We start from the raw sequence: 18,095 nt of genomic DNA, 5'->3' as shown, positions 1-18,095 counted from the left end.
ATATCTGTGTACATTCCCTTATCTTCATAGCAACTCGGGTGTTTGTTTCTCCATGTGCTCTTTATCTGCAGGCGGGGGTAGCACATTGGCCTTCCCTTATCACTTCCTGTCGTACCTCGGCAGATTGTAGTCTCCTGTCAGAGACAGTGAGGAGTGCGAATAAAAATGGCTTCCCCCGAGTGCCGAGACACAACAGGCATATCAGGTTCTGCTTTATATCAGCCTAATTTATATGGGAGTTTAACCTTTAGCTGTAGTGTTGGGGTAAGCCCACGCTGGGAATTTTTTGGACAATTAAATCCCTGTAGAGAAAGGGCAATCAATACGATGCTGCTCTCTTAGTATTAACTGTACCTGGCCTACAGGTGCTGGGTGCTCAGGGGGGACTGGGCAGGGATCCCGCTCAGTCAGTACTTCTTGTACAATGTGGTACCTGTGCCCCTGGCTTGGCTGCTGTCTGAACGTTATTTCCAAGGGTGACCTGCTTCTCCTATACACTCACTGAGAGCCAGCAGTGTGTTTGGAGAGGCTTTCAATGGATGTAATCCCATGACATGGGAGAGTATAGCATCACACTTATACATGGCATTTGGTCTCCTCTTGGAGAGACTAAAGCTGACACGGTAAGATCTGCTCACCAAGCGAGCGGATCTTCTCCCAATATCCCCACCTACGGGGATTAGAACAACAGGTATAGACGTCAGTTGGTTCGGGGACGGCATCAACGAGCCGATGCGGTCCCTGATCCGACTGATTTGTAAACCTGCCCGATCAAGATTTGCCCAATTTCAGGCCAGATATCGGTCAGGCAGGCCCAAAACATGGGCCGATAAGCTGCCGAATCGGTCTAAGGGACCAATACAGGGGCAGCTAGGATCGGCCTGTGTATGGCCACCTTAAAGCTGGCCATACATAGTAAGCTCTGCAAACTTGGCGAGGTCACCAAGCGAGCGGATCTTCTCCCTATATGTCCCCGATATATCAGGTTAATTCGGTTGTTTGGCCCTAGGGCCAAACGATTGAATTAAAACGGTGGGTATTGGTGCCGTCATTTCAGGGACCGCATCAACGAGTCGATCCAATGGAAAAATCAAACCTGCCTGATTTCGTTCGTGCATACATGGACAGATAAGGTGGCGAATCGGTCTAAAGGACCGGTATCAGCCACCTTATTAATACTTAGGGGCAGAGTTACTAAAACTCTATAAATTCTCAGTTTTCCCAAATTTCTAATATTTACTGAAAAAAAGTTGCAAGGAAAAGTCACTTCGAGAAAAAAACAAAACAAAAAAATCTTTCGAACTTTTTAAAATTGTCGCCGCAAAAACTACAATTTTTTTGAATTGTTGCTGCGACAATTTGAAAAAGTCGTGATTTTTTTTTTAAACAAAACCCAGAGAAATGTGTAAAGTTTAGAGACAAAAGAAAGAACTTTGAGGAAAGGGAAGGGACCTTTGCCATTGACTTCTACAAGTCTAATCTGGTGAATAGTCGAATTTGGGTTTTTAGCCATTTAGACGTATAGTAAATCCAAATCGAGTTTAAAATAAAAAATTGATGGTTAGTAAAGCCGGCCATACACGCACCGATCGCATGAAACCTTGTTTTGTACGATATTTGGTGCGTGTATGGCGGATCGACGAGACGACCAATATCGCAAGAGTGAAAGATAGCGGTCGATTAGACAGGACAAAAGATTTTGTCATTAAAAGACACCCAAGCAAAATCTGCATTCAGGGCTGAATCATCAGGTGGAGGTAGGAATAGGAATCCCTATTGTTTATTCTTCCACATCTGACGATTCAGCCTTGAACACGGGCCGATCCACTTGCTTGGCGATGTCGCCAAGCGAGCGGATCTTCTCTCGATATCACCACCTATGGCGATATCCAGGCTAATTCGATCATTTGGCCCTGGGACCAAACAATCGAATTATAACGAGGGGTATAGGAAAAGTCAGTTTGGGGACCGCATCAACGAGCCGATGCGGCCCCGATCCGACTAGATTTTTTAATCTGCCCGATCGAGATCTGGACAATTTCAGGCCAGATATCGGTAGTCCCCATACACGGGCCGATTAGCTGCCGAATTGGTCTAAGGGACCCATATCGGCAGCCAGAATCAGCCTGTGGATGGGGACCTTAAGTCTCCACCTATGGACAATGTAAATGCTAATAGCAACTTTTCCTATGGCGAAAGCTTCCAGGGGCAGAGGGTGAAAAATGGAGCCGGTCCCTAGATATTGGGGCGACTATGGAACAAAAAAATAAATAAATCACAGAACAAATGCGAATGTGTGCGCTGCCTTTTGGTGAAAGGGGTCTCAGGGTTTTACAGCAGGGTCTGTTATATGTACGGAGAAGGTGTGAGTATGCCAGACAGGTATGGCTATCAGCTTGGAGATAAAGCCCAACCACTGATTTCACTTGCCTGTCATGGGAATGGATTTGCCACAATTATCTGTGCTTTGTCACTGTGAAAAGTCACAGACACAAGTGGGCTTTTACCCTAATGCTGCCATTATCTGGGCCGCCCTGAGTACTGTCCGTCTGTCTGTGGCAGAAATGTGAACTGCGGTTATGCTGAGGTGATGCTGCCAGTGTGGCCTTGATTCAGTCTGACAGGGGGAAAGGGTTATTTATCGTGCCACTAATCTTGCTTTTTAGCACCTAAAGTTACAAGGAGTACCAGATGCAGCCAGAGCGTTCCTTGTCTCCCTGCAGGGATCTTATCTGTCCCTATGTGAGTGCAACGCCGCCTTAAGTTGGCTCTATCAGGGAGGCTAGGGGCTGTTTACATTAGATGACCTCCAGGCACCAGCGTGTGGGGCAGAATTTAAATGGACGGCTCTGACACGGGGCGGAGACGGATCAGATACTGTCACACTGATGGGTGCCAAGCGTCACCTCTGCCGGTGTTTTTTTCCTTCTTTTTTTATCAGGCCAAGGCTGTTATCTGGGAAGCTTACTAAATAGATATTGATTGTGTTCCTGAGAAAGGCCAAGCCCAGTGGGGTCAGTATGTTTATTTTAGTCAGGTTGGCACCTAAGCTGGCTACACGGGCAGGAAATGCTGCCAATCAATGGGAATGTGGGCAGCCCTCTGTATAATCTGCCTGTGCTGGAAAAGAGTTTTTATAATAAGTTTTTTAATGTAAATGTGACTAGTGACAAACAGGTGGGCAGCCCCCGGCGTGGAGTAGAGTGACAGGCCTGTATGCACGGGGCATGTACCCACCCTATCATCTTTCTGGAGGTATTTTTATTATAATATATATGGTAGTACATTCTTCTCTTTGCCCTGCGTATAAAGTAAGGTTAGAATTGTCCCCCCTTCGCTCTTTATTTACATTATTGGAATAGGGAATGCTGATATCTAGCTCTCAGCAGAGGCAATTAGTATCAGCAATCACGTCCTTCCTACTTCACTCTCTCTTTAAAATGCAGTCTATTTCCCCTTTAAATCCATTTTCTTACATTTAGGCTAGCTGCACAGTGCTTTTACGTAGCTCAGCCTGTGGTTTCACGCATTCCCCGTAGCCTATGTGCTCTACATCGGGAGCCCAAAAGAGCCGGCCGTCACATCCATCTATAAGCTTGTCACTTGGTTTGGGGGGGTTTAAATCCCCAAATGTACATTGCTGCAAAGTAGGTCGCTGCGGTTTAGAAGCAGACAATTGTGTGAGCAGAATCCAAGCTTCTAAATATGTTCAGCCTTTTTTTTTTTTTTTTATAACGTTGGGATCCATGGGCCTGAGGTATAAAGCAATATAATTGCCCCTGGGAGGGCTCTAGCTGGAGGGAGGGGCATAGATGCAGGCTGTAAGAGTTGCCTACATTAACGGCAAAGACAGACGGGGCGATAAGTTAGTATGTAACTGTTGGATAAGCTGTAAAATAAGGCAACACAGTGTTAGGGTGAAGACACACAGAGCTACTAGTAGCAGCTACTTGTTGTGGCTACAGAAACAGACAATGCTGATCTTTTGCTGACAATTGTCTCTATGTGTGTTTTAGCAGAGGCAATTCTCAGTATTGTCTATGGCAGGGTATTTTCTGGTGTTTTTGTAGCCGCGACAAGTTGCTGCTACTAAGTAGCTCTGTGTGCCTTCACCCTTAGGGTGAAGACACACTGAGCTATTAGTAGCAGCCACTTTTTCATGGCTACTAAACGCCAGAAAATACCCTGCCATAGACAATACTGAGAATTGCCTCTGCTATAACACACGGAGAGACAATTATCAGTAAATGATCAGCATTGTCTATTTCAGTAGCCATGACAAGTAGCTGCTACTAAGTAGCTCTGTGTGTCTTCACCCTTAGTTGGTAGATTTGTGACAGTGGAATTGTGTGTAATGTAATTATCATGCAACACACACAGCTTTCCATGTCTGTAACTGCCACCTTGCTGGTGTATACCTTGTCCTGTCCCATGGCTCTCTCATAGGCCACCCGAGAATCCCGTGAAATTTAACGCCGGCCAGTAGCAAAGGAAAGCCATTTATCACTTGGGCACTTTCAAAGGCATGAGGATCCCTCGCTATGTCCTAGTGCACCTCCTCCTCCCATGGGCAGGGGTAATGCAGACAGCTGGGGAAGTGTCAGCACGCAGAGGGGCTTCTGGGGAGGGGAAGATTCCCCCCGACATTCTGAAGCATTTCTGAACTAAAGAACTATATGCCAATATAGTTACCATAGAGATGTTAGCAACAGTTGCAGGAATATTATCCCAACACTTCCCTTTTTGAAAATATTTTATTTGTAGTCCCATCTAATTTGTGCCTTGGTGTTACCCTCGTATCTGATACATGAAGTTTTTATGTTTTAATAACCCTGCAGTCATATAAGTTGGAGTCTGGTGTTGCACTGCTGTGACAGAATGCTCTGTTATACAGATAGCTAGAATCTCAGCCATAAAGCAGGGCAGGACTGCTGCTTACAATGGGGGGGATCAGATAGGATCTGTGCCACTGTGACAGAATGCTCTGTTATACAGATAGCTAGAATCTCAGCCATAAAGCAGGGCAGGACTGCTGCTTACAATGGGGGGGGATCAGATAGGATATGTGCCACTGTGACAGAATGTTCTGTTATACAGATAGCTAGAATCTCAGCCATAAAGCAGGGCAGGACTGCTGCTTACAATGGGGGGATCAGATAGGATCTGTGCCACTGTGACAGAATGCTCTGTTATACAGATAGCTAGAATCTCAGCCATAAAGCAGGGCAGGACTGCTGCTTACAATGGGGGGGATCAGATAGGATCTGTGCCACTGTGACAGAATGCTCTGTTATACAGATAGCTAGAATCTCAGCCATAAAGCAGGGCAGGACTGCTGCTTACAATGGGGGGGGGGTCAGATAGGATCTGTGCCACTGTGACAGAATGCTCTGTTATACAGATAGCTAGAATCTCAGCCATAAAGCAGGGCAGGACTGCTGCTTACAATGGGGGGGGTCAGATAGGATCTGTGCCACTGTGACAGAATGCTCTGTTATACAGATAGCTAGAATCTCAGCCGTAAAGCAGGGCAGGACTGCTGCTTACAATGGGGGGATCAGATAGGATCTGTGCCACTGTGACAGAATGCTCTGTTATACAGATAGCTAGAATCTCAGCCATAAAGCAGGGCAGGACTGCTGCTTACAATGGGGGGATCAGATAGGATCTGTGCCACTGTGACAGAATGCTCTGTTATACAGATAGCTAGAATCTCAGCCGTAAAGCAGGGCAGGACTGCTGCTTATGAGTTTCTGGCAGGATCTGTGCCACTGTGTCCTGAATGCTTTTGAGTTGTAGCCATATAATTATTTTCAGTAGGGTGGAGGAAGTAATTCCCAGTTACAGCCTGTACAGTTTCCATGTGCCTTTACGCAGTACGGAAAGTAGCAAGGAGTTTTGCCACAGTCTAAATATCTACCTACATGTTTGCTGCCCATATTGAAACCAGAGACATAACTGAAAGACATTCAGACCTGCAACAGAATTACTTTAGACTCCCATTGGGAAGATTATTAATTTTGCACATATTAGTCAAGACCCCCCCCCCCAGCTGGGCCCTGTGTATTTCCCAGCAGCCCCTGGGCAGTTGTTAAGCCACTGAGTGCCCTGTGGGGCTTTGAGGTGGGATTTGGGCCATAAAAATTCCTTTCAGGACCCCAAGGCCTCAAGCTGATCAGCCCTGTATTAATGGGACATTCCTTCACCTAATTACCGATGGGACAATGAAATCTGTGTATTCCATGTTACTGCTGTGCACCTCCATCTTGGACTTTTTTTTTTTTTTATAAAAAATTGTATAATAAAAGTCCTTTAAAGATTAAACATGAAACCCAAATTATTTTTTTAATGAAATCATCTGTACCTGTTATAAATGTATTTAAAAATCTGAGCTGTCAATCATATATTGCCTGCCCCGCCTCTATGCCGAAGGCATAGAGGTGGTGCAGGCAATATATGATTGACAGCTTAGATTTTTAATAAGAATTACTTTTACTTTCCATTTAGCACTTCCTATACATCACCTAGATGGCAAATGCATAAGATTTTGGGGTGATTCAAAAGGATTTGGAATTATTTCTTAGGGTGACAGGTCCCCTTTAAAGCTTCTTCAGAGCATTTATAGTACAACAAAGTCAACAGTACCTAATCAATAGGGTATATTAAGTTGTGGGTGTAACTCTCAATGCAAATGCCCCTTTTATTGGCACTGAATTAACGGACTTTTACGTTGGTGCTAAATGAGGAAATTCTTGTCAATTAGGACTTTGTTAACACTTAGCGCTCCCGCCCCCCCCCGGGGTCATTATCATAGTGACTATAAAGGCTGGAGGGAAGTGTGAAACCTATGGATCTGTTCCACGAAGGGCCAATATACAGATATAGGGACCAAGGGAAATCAATACATAGCTGCGGGCCATTTCTGTGTTTATATAAAGTGGGGGGGGGGGGGGGGGGGGGGGTTACTGTTTGTGCAGCTACTCTCTCTCTCTCTTGGACCCCTCATCTGTCTGTCAGATTGAGAGATAGAGTGATGGATAATAAAGATATTCAGACTGACAGACAAAAAAAGATACAATCCATCTTATCTGTCTGTCCTTCATACAGCCCCAAACACAGGGCCCTGTGCTCCAAAGAGCTTACAGTCTAATAGAATTCAGTCTGTTATACAGCACCAAAGACTAGGATAGAAAAGGACTGGCAATCACTGCTTTTAATAGCAATTATATATACAGGTATGGGACTTATTATCTACAATGCTTGGGACCTGGGGCTTTCCGGATAAGGGATCTTTCTGTAATTTGGATCTCCATAACTTATTATTACAGAGAAAAGGGAATCATTTAACCATTAAATAAACCCAATAGGGCTGTTCTGCCCCAATAAGGGGTAATTATATCTTAGTTGGGATCAAGTACAGGTACTGTTTTATTATTACAGAGAAAAGGGAATCATTTAACCATTAAATAAACCCAATAGGGCTGTTCTGCCCCAATAAGGGGTAATTATATCTTAGTTGGGATCAAGTACAGGTACTGTTTTATTATTACAGAGAAAAGGGAATCATTTAACCATTAAATAAACCCAATAGGGCTGTTCTGCCCCAATAAGGGGTAATTATATCTTAGTTGGGATCAAGTACAGGTACTGTTTTATTATTACAGAGAAAAGGGAATCATTTAACCATTAAATAAACCCAATAGGGCTGTTCTGCCCCCAATAAGGGGTAATTATATCTTAGTTGGGATCAAGTACAGGTACTGTTTTATTATTACAGAGAAAAGGGAATCATTTAACCATGAAATAAACCCAATAGGGCTGTTCTGTCCCCAATAAGGGGTAATTATATCTTAGTTGGGATCAAGTACAGGTACTGTTTTATAATTACAGAGAAAAGGGAATCATTTAACCATTAAATAAACCCAATAGGGCTGTTCTGCCCCCAATAAGGGGTAATTATATCTTAGTTGGGATCAAGTACAGGTACTGTTTTATTATTACAGAGAAAAAAGAAAATCATTTTTAAAAATCAGAATTATTTGATTATAATGGAGTCTACGGCATTTGGATAACGGGTTTCCGGATAAGGGATCCAATACCTGTACTAGTAAGTCGAAAACCATTTGAAAATTTGTAATGAATGTATATTGCAAAGTTGCTTAGAATTGTGTTTTGTTTTATTAGGCAAAAAAAAAAAATATATATATTCTTCTAGTCTAACTTGTCCTTTAAGTCCATGGCACATTAGCCGCAGGGCATGGGTGCCTGTTTCTGTAATGCGCTGAATGAAAGAGCTTACAATCTAGCTGCACTCTGGATTGATCCTCTGCCAGTACTAGAGGAGGGCACAGAATGCCCACTGGTGGTTTCTAAGGCACTTCTGCCAAAATTAAGGAAGAGGCCAAGTGGGCTGGGGGGGGGGGGGGGGGTTAGAATGGGACCAGTTAAAGTCACACTACAAAGGAAGCAAGTCAGCGGCTTCTTTCAACAGCTGTTTTGAGGCAGGAGACATCCCCTCCTTCTCCCTCTCCCCCCTCAAGCCCATGCCCTCCTCTCACTCACACACACAGGCGGCCCCCCTCCTCACCCTTACATCTGTCACTGCCCTTTACCCGCTGACGGCAGAGGTCCTCTCTGTCACTCAGGACAAGCTCAGGAGAGGGGAGTGTGTGTGGGACCTGCCACGCTGCTGCTACTGCCCAATGACTGACTGGGGACAGTTGTTGTTTGGTGCCTGAGGAGCTGGGAGAAGAGAGAGGAGTGAGGCCACAGCGCAGGCTCTTTCCCCCCTCAGCGGGCCACTTCCCATAGGAGAGAGAGGCCAGGAAAGACAGTGGCGGAGGCTTCCTGCTGTAAGTACACTACACTTTTTCCTGTGGTCACCACAAACTGCAGCCTTGATGCACACACACCACCACAACAGCAGCGGCAGCGGCAGCCCTAGGGCTCTTGTCGCTAACCCTGCTACAGAGATTGTGTGTGCTCTCCTTATAAGGCATGGCTTATGGTATACAGGGACCTAATCTCCCCGGCTAGCATGGCACCCACCTCTCAGGGCCCCAGCCATACGCTCTCCCCGCTAGTCACCCTGCCGTAGGCCTGGGAACGTACCCTACGCCACCACAAGCCTTGTTTATAATCCTTCAGCCCTAAGCTACAAGCACCAGTAACCTTTATACTGCCAGGCAGGCCCCTTGGAGCTGAGGCCGCTCTCTGCACTTGTATTGCCCCACTGTGGGAGCCATTAAAAACACTTTTTAATATCACAACATGTGCATTTGAAATATGTTTTTATATTTTACACTAATGGGGACACTATTCCCTAGATTAACATGGTCATCGTCCATATTGCGTTGTATACCTGTACCTGTAATTTAGCCTGCCAGCGCTTTAATTCGTTGTATTCGTTTATATATATAAGTGCCCATTTTTCAATGTACCCATTTATTATTCCCTATGAGTGTATATTGGTGTCCTTACAGGGCATATGGGTTATTATAGTGCAGCTGGTATCACTGTAAATGCCTCTGGTTACTTTATATATATATATATATATGTATAGGTACAACTTTTTCGGTGTATAAATTTATTATTCCTTATGGGTATATATTGGTGCCAATTACCCCCCTTACAGGGCATATGGGCTATTAGAGTGCAGCTGGTATCACTGGCTATGGCTCTGGTTAATTTATATATCTATAGGTACAACTTTTTCAATGTATACATTTATTATTCCTTATGGGTATATATTGGTGCCAATTAGCCCCCTTACAGGGCACATGGGTTATTAGAGTGCAGCTGGTATCACTGTATATGGCTCCGTTAATTTATATATAGGTGCCACTTTTTCAATGTTTACATTTATTATTTCCATAAGTATATACTTGTGCCATCCCCCCTTACAGGAATAGGATATGGGTTATTAGAGTGCAGCTCCTATCACTGTTTATGGGTCCAGTTGCAGACTCAGTTCATTGGTTGGATTATACTTAACCACTGATTGGTGGCTAGTGAATATTTTGTGGTGTTGTTATTAGCCTGTAGCATTTAGGCAACAGTATTGGGGATTTTGAGAGTTGTTGGGGGGTTGCAGTTGCCCTGGAGCAGGAGGGCTGCCAGGACTGTTCATATGCTGGGAATAGTAGTTCTCATCTAGGGATATTTGGGACTGGTGTATATACTGTATTTCTGCATAGCAACACAGTAGCAAAGGTTGATAAGCTACACAGCTGCATCAGGTTCAGCCCTGTGAGTAAATAATATAGGAAGGTGGGAAGTCCCACATAGTACATTGTGCTGCTGTTTACCTATAGTCTGCTACCTGTGGCTCCTCGTCCCGTAATAAAGCCTTTTAAATACAATATAATATTTTTATTGCCTACACTATGGCTCCCTCTGTAAGGTAGGGCCCGCGCCGAGACACATTTACTTGCACCGAATCTACACTTTGCACCTCCATCAAACCCTCGCCGAGTGAAGTCAATGCAGCATTTCCTTTGTTTTCTGTGGTTAACGTGTCAGATTCTTGTTGCTTGTGATGTGGACTATCAGTCAGAAGCCGGGGCGCTTATTCAGAATGCAGGAAGGGTCGCAGCTATGTGGCCAGCTTCCCGGACTTTCATACTCTGAAAAACTTATCACCTCCGCCTGTTCAATATGGAGTCCGAGCGGCCATGTTAGGTCTGCCGTCTAGCAACCTGTCCCGATTAGTACCGGCCCCTTTGGCCCAAATACCTGACTATTGATTCCCTATACACTCCTAACACTTGAACCTTTAATTGCTATCCCTCTGGGCCACTGACTTGCAGGGCATATTGGCATTCCGTTGATATGTATTAATTAGAGAATAATGTTGAACTAGGATCTATATGCAGGCAGGAAAACTACACGTGAAGGGATCCACGTGGGACGGAAGTTGTCTCATAGCGTTTGCCCATGTAGGGATTCAGGCTGAACATTTTGGGGTGTAAATGGTGCCAGGGAGGTGGTTTGTGTATTTGGTGGATTCATATGGTTATTAGATCCAATATACCCCCACGTGGCGTTACTAAGGAAAAAAAAACAGGTTATGTGATGATAGTTTTCTTGTCCTTTTGGCTTTGTAAATACCTATACTTGTTTCATATAGATAAAAAGCTAATGTGGGTAAAATGCAAAGGTTTGCAAAGGCTGCTGGGATTTGTGTAGCCCAACAGCTGTCCTATTCCCGTCCCCTAGTCAGAAGATGTTGAGCTGACACCTAGCCGGGAAACCACAATTAGCAGTTGTCCGTGGAACCCCCACTCCTTTCTGCACACGTGCAGGCCAATTAGCATCATCAGTCCAAGTCCTCTGTTTTTGTGAGTATTTCTTACCCTTTAATATTTCTATTCCTTTGGTGTATTCAGTGGGCTTGGTCCAATCCCAGAGTTCAGTGTTGGTACCTGAGGGATGCCCTCTGTATACGCATATTATATAGTAGCTGCCTTTGACAAAGTGCACATCAGGGTTAAACCTTTTGCCCAGCTAGTCTCTTATAGCTGATCCAAAGGAAAGTAAAAAATTCCTGTTTTAAAAGAAAAAATTGTCTTTTCTGCCTCCAAAGGGCAGTCACAATGGACTAAGAATGTTAATATGGGTAACCATGTATTATGTGGCCTGCTACTGGGGCATCCGGCCCTTACTTGTACCTTTCTAATTACCCATACACCTACGCCGAATGCGCTTGTAAGCAGGAAGGGGTTAAACCTATCTTTTGGGGGTTATGGAATTAAAGGGGAAGACAGAATTCCTGTTAATGTTGTCCTTTTATGGTGCACGCGTCCTTATCTCCCATTCCTCTGGATTGGTGGCCCCGTACAGAGCTGATTGCGGCTCCGAGAAAGGAAAGGGTTAACGCTGAGCTCTCCCCCCCCCCCCAGAGCACGGTTAAATAGACAGGTTGTGTGTTTTTGCAAGTTTTTTTTTTTCACGAGCGGTGACCGACAGCAGCTGAACTGCAGCTGTCCCCTTGTATTTCAACTGTCCCACACACTCAGTGTGGCGCTGGCTGTGACAGGGAGCGCGGCTTCTCGTGGGATCCAGTCTCTCGGCCCTGGTAAACACTAACTGGCACAAGGTAAAGCGTCGCTGTTCCTTTAATAATCATACTATGTTGCCAATATGTCGTCCAAAGAGCTTGCAATCGCTTATATCGGTGCCTTGGGGAGTGACTTTCAATAGGGAGTTTGTAACAAGGTTTATATGCGCTACTGCATATGTTATGCTACTGCCCTGTCCCCGCAGCTGTTGTTGAAGTGCAACTCCCTGCTCCTTGCACCTCATGTTAATGTCCCCAGCATTACCCAAGGTCCCCTCTTTTCTATCAGGGATACCGACTTGTTGTTAGATTCATTAGAGTGAATATTAATGTTTTTTTTTCATATAGGCAAAGTGGGGGTCATTTATCAACACTGGGCAAATTTGCCCATGGGCAGTAACCTATGGCAACCAATTGTTGCATTCATTTCTTCTACATGAAGCTGTTAAAAAAAAAAAAAAAAAAAAAAAGGCAATCACTGATGGGTTACTGACCATGGGCAAATTTGCCCAGTGTTAATAAATGAGCCCCAGTGAGTTTTGTTGCCCAGAGAGCTTACTATCTAATTTTGGATGCCAGGGAAAAAGGGAATGGAATTATTCATTCCAGGTTATAAGGAAGTGCTATTGGCTTGTAGTGGTGCAGGGAACCCTATTAAGTACTAAAAATATGGGCAAAGGCTGCACAGATGCATGCTGGGCAATCCCATAATGCAGCGGGCAGAGTCTAATGTATGCATTGCTATAGGAAGTTACTCTCAGATTGGCAGAGGTGTGACCCCCCTGCGGCTGTGCCCCGTGCCACTGTCAGACTGGCATTGCCGCTGTTGCTGTACCTGGGAAGTGGCACAACTCCCATGTCGGCCGCCCGGCGCTGGCGAGGCAAACAAGAGGCCACTTCTTCACGCTGCCTGTGTTTTTCTCTGGATCAGCGATCCGTACATGCTGAGGCAGCAAAGTCGCTCAGAGCCTCTCCTTGTGTGTGTGTGTGACAGGGAATACATCACCCGCGTGCCAACGAACGCTGGGTGCCCTCTCCTTAAGCCTACACGGCCACTTTCATCCTCAGCTGGAGTGGCTAGTGCCCTTCACTAAAGGGGAAGATACCTGCCAATATTAAAGTAAAATGTACATAGCGCTACACTAATGCGGTTATTTTTCCTTTTATTGAGCAGAACCCCACTTGCCAGGGCACACACTCCCAATTGGCAACGGCACAGACCCATAGTTGGTTTTATAAATATATCAGACTAAAGGATGATTAGGAGAAAGTCTAAGTAGCAATGGAAGGAAACAGCACAGTGATAATATAAATGTATGTTTACCAGGTTGCTAATGTCACTAACCCTAGCAACCTGCTTACATTCTTGGATAGAGAGAGAGAGCAAGAGCGGAAAAGTTTGCTCATTTTTGTGCATAGAGAAAAGGAACTGGTCATAGTACAGGAATGGGACCTATTATCGAGAATGCTCTGGACCTGGGGTTTTCCGGATAAGGGATGTTTCCGTAATTCGGATCTCCATAACTTAAGTCTGCTAAAAATCGTTAAAATATTGAGTAAATTCAATAGGATTATTTTGCCTCCAATAAGGGGTAATTATATCTTAGTTGGGATCAAGTACAGGTACTGTTTTATTATTACAGAGAAAAGGGAATCATTTAACCATGAAATAAACCCAATAGGGCTGTTCTGCCCCCAATAAGGGGTAATTATATCTTAGTTGGGATCAAGTACAGGTACTGTTTTATTATTACAGAGAAAAGGGAATCATTTAACCATGAAATAAACCCAATAGGGCTGTTCTGCCCCAATAAGGGGTAATTATATCTTAGTTGGGATCAATTACAGGTACTGTTTTATTATTACAGAGAAAAGGGAATCATTTAACCATGAAATAAACCCAATAGGGCTGTTCTGCCCCAATAAGGGGTAATTATATCTTAGTTGGGATCAAGTACAGGTACTGTTTAATTATTACAGGGAAAAAGGAAATCATTTGCTTATAATGGAGTCTATGGGACATGGCCTTTCTGTAATTTGGAACTTTTTGGCTAACTTATTTCCGGATAAGGGATCCCATACCTGTATTGTAGCCAAGCCCATGCTAGAAGCGGTGTAAGCCCCGGCTCCATATTGTATGGTTGGGTGATGTATGGGCTGTCAGTGGCCGACCAGTTCCCTTTCCATTGATACAAAAGGCAGAGGGAACGCTGCTCCCAGTGTCTCAGGAATGGAACAGGGGGAAAGAGACAGATCCGCTGAGTAAAACAGGCCATTTATTACCAAGTAAAGTGTATGGTGTCAGGCGCAGAACAAATGGGCCCTTTTCAATGTCATCTGGGGAACCGTCGCTGAGCAGTCAGACAAAAGCCGTCATTTGGTCGGAGGTATTTAGCACGGCCCGATGGCTGCTCCGCAGCTGTTATCTCAGCTGAACAAAACTAACACTCACGGAACTGTGAGGAAGGGACCGGGGGAACCTGCTCGCCATGTGCTCGCTCATTAACCCCTTCTGTGCCTGAGAGACCCCCACGTAAGTAGAGTAACAAAGTAACTTCTATTACGTAGAATGTAGGTTTCGTTAATGCAGGCGTGTTTACCTGGACTCTCTCCATTTCTCGCTCCGGTGAGCCCATTATGCTGACCTGGAAGGGAAAACGGGCAAAGGACATCTGCCTGGATTTGGATGCACCAAATCCAGGATTCAGTCCAGTCTTTATGGGGCGAAAGCCAGAGTAAAATCTTATGCATTTGCCATCTAGGTAATGTATAGGAAGTGCTGAATGGAAAGTAAAAGTAATTGTTATTAAAAATCTGAGCTGTCAATCATATATTGCCTGCCCCGCCTCTATGCCGAAGGCATAGAGGCGGGGCAGGCAATATATGATTGACAGCTCAGATTTTTAAATACATTTATAACAGGTATAGATGATTTTCATGTTTAATCTTCAAAGGGCTTTTATTATCCAATTTTTTATGTGTGAGTGACAGGTCCCCTTTAAGATAATATAACACTATATAACAATATATTACTGCTAACAGCAAATGTATATATTTCTGAGACGTGTACCCCCACACAAGGGCTAGATTGCTTGATCCCCATTTTATTAACCAAAGCCTAGGCCTCGGATGCTGCAAAGCAGCGCGCGCGTCCATATCTCGGGTTTATATCCGCAATCTGCAGAAATCTAGGTCAGGAACATAATTTCTCCCCTCCGGGGGGTTTGCTAGAATCAGACCTCAATTTTTCTTTCGAGTCTCAGTAGGATTGTGCTTAGATTGTGCCGTCCCCTCCTAGGAGCTAATTGAGATGAGCGATGGAGGCTGGTATTGGAACACCTGGCCACATCAACTATATCCCAGCCTCCCCTTCTGCCCTCTGTGCCAGCCTCCCTAACCTCTTCCCTTGCTACCCTGGAGATCCTATCCCCAAATCAATTCTGTTTATTAGTGTTATTATTGTTGCCCAGGGCAGACAGGGACCCCCCAGCACCATGCATAAAATTATAAGCTGTTGTTGAACATGAAGAACCTACCTAGCTTGACAGTTATTTAAAAGATGAACTTTCCCTTTAAAAATACACTCCAAACGCCTTACAGCCAGCATTGATTACTTTTGTTAATAAGCCTGAGTCAGATCTGCCCTTCGGCCGACCAGGCAAAAGGGCAGATCATTACTCAGTTTAGCCGTAGCCCAATTGACTAATACAGGTCCTGATCATTAGTCTGTTGGACTGGATCAGGGGTGGCCCATTGATCCATTTGTCTGTTGACTTTATGTACACGGTGTAAGGGTCATTAACCTAATTGATTTATCAATGGACCACGTTCAGTTGGGACATTATTGGCCCAGGGATACCCAACAAATGGGGCAGTCCAATGAAAAGCACAACGTTTGCCCAGGTCCGTGACACACGGGAAGATTAGTCACCGCACTACAGATCTTCGTTGTCGCGGGCGACTAATCTCCCCGCAATGCCATCCCACAGGCTAGAATGTATATCGCCGATGGGATGGCATACGTGGCGCCACAATTTGCCTAAAGGTGGCCATACACATTAAGATCCGCTCGCTTGGCGACCTCGATATGGGTGGGTGATATCGGGGGAATTTAGTCTTGGCCCTGGGGCCAAACGATCAAAATATAATGACAGGAATAGGCGCAGTCGGTTCAGGGAACGCATCAACGAGCTGATGCGGTCCCCGATCCTACTGAATTTTTAACGTGCCCGATCAATATCTGGCTGATTTCAGGGCAGGTCAGTCTTTGTTTCCCCTACACAGGCCGATAAGCTGCCGAATTGGTCCAAGGGACCAATATTGGCAGCTACAATCGGCCCGTGTATGGCCACCTTAAGTCACCCGAAGTTTCCTCTCAAGGTGACTTTGGCAAATCGCGGCACCGTGTATGCCATCCCACCGGTGGGATGGCATTGTGGGGAAATTAGTCACCGTGACAACCAGTTAGGTGTTTGTTTTTTAAATAGGTGACCAGTAAATGCTGCTTGCTGATTGGTAGTTATAGGTTAGTAAAACTGTAGCAAACTTTGCACGTTTTAGTACCTTACCCCATAGTTGTTACCTTCTGGAGATGGTGCCATGGCCGGATCTCCAGATATAAAAACCAGATCCACCACCAAGTGTATCCTACTCGTCAGGGTAGCTCTCATTTGCTTCCATTCCCAACAATATTTACTACAGGCAGGGGAGCATGCGTTGATGGTTCTGAGAGAGGCTTTCAAGCCCAGAGCAATATTACATATGTACAAAACCATTAACATATGAGAAAACAGCCTGGGGAAGTAGGGGGGTTGGGGGTAGGTTAGGCGGCTAAGTGCTTTTCCAAGATAACTTGGCATCGAGGAGCTGCACCTTTTCAGAAGGGGGAATTTGCGAATCCGTTGAAATGATGGAGCGATTTAAAGCAATCATCCTTCAATTTAATGCACGGCAGAATGCCTTGGCACCGAGGCAGTTGCTTCTGAGCCTCTGAAATTGGTTTGCTTATTTCAAGGAGAATTCTCCCGCTGGTAACTCGGAAAACAAGTATGTTTGTGTGAGCGGAGGGGGCGACGCTTGCTGTTTACTAGCGATCAGCCCCCTCCGAAGGCAACATTATAAAAACAAGCATATTGCAAAGTTAGGGTAAAATAACCACTTACTGCTGCTTCTGTTAGAACGAAGGGGGCATTAGGGTTTGTCTGAAGGCATCATGGCCGACAGTAGATGACTAAACAGCAACAGTGCTGACAGGAATCTTCTCTGAACCTGTTCTGTCCATTTTGTTTGTTGACCTTACCCACAGCTACAGTGCTGACAGTGGGCTGCAATAAACCTGAGGGGGGATGCTCTTGGGGACAGGGACATGCCGAGATCCTCAGAACAATGCCATTGGCTTCACGCCCTACATCGTTGGTGCCCACAGGCAATTACTCATCGAGCAAAAGGTCCCTTCAAAGGACAGAACAGGTGAAGCAAACCCAGTGTTTGCATTTGTTTCCATGACAGCAGCTGCGGTCCCTGCCGTGGCCGTAATGGGGACGTTTGGAAGGCCTGAGCTTAATGCGACTCGCTGAATTAAGAGAGCTTCTAGGCTATGATTTTGTTTTGTACAGTGCTTTAGATTGAACCCGCTCCCCTGCTCCGACCAAAGAAATATAACTGTGATGTTACCATCAGGTGGAACCTCCCACTGGAATGAGAATATCATCTGATGGACGTAGCTGTTTGAAGAGCGAAAGCTCAGTTTTAATTGGATGAGTACAAAAACCAACAATGGATGGTAAAAAGGCGGCATCCACCTCTAGATACTTTGTATGGCTTCAACTTAATGATTGTATCTACCTCTAGATACTTTGTATGGCTTCAACTTAATGATTGTATCCACCTCTAGATACTTTGTATGGCTTCAACTTAATGATTGTATCCACCTCTAGATACTTTGTATGGCTTCAACTTAATGGTTGAATCCATCTCTAGAGATCTTCTATGGCTTCAACTTAATGATTGTATCCACCTCTAGATACTTTGTATGGCT

The 18,095-nt window shown here is 44.9% G+C and overlaps 1 protein-coding gene across 6 annotated transcripts in view; it reads left to right on the top strand.

Moving 5' to 3' along the window:
• mef2d (myocyte enhancer factor 2D) overlaps positions 1-18,095 on the top strand; it is a 127,241-nt gene that overhangs the window by 49,510 nt on the left and 59,636 nt on the right. The window contains exon 1 of one of the 6 annotated variants that reach the window (XM_012953195.3): positions 8,572-8,852. The gene's annotated coding sequence lies outside the window, so the exon portion shown is untranslated. 6 annotated transcript variants of the gene reach the window in all.

The sequence above is a fragment of the Xenopus tropicalis genome, chromosome 8, assembly GCF_000004195.4.
Source record: "Xenopus tropicalis strain Nigerian chromosome 8, UCB_Xtro_10.0, whole genome shotgun sequence".
NCBI lineage: Eukaryota > Metazoa > Chordata > Amphibia > Anura > Pipidae > Xenopus > Xenopus tropicalis.
This window is presented reverse-complemented; position numbering and strand designations above follow the sequence as displayed.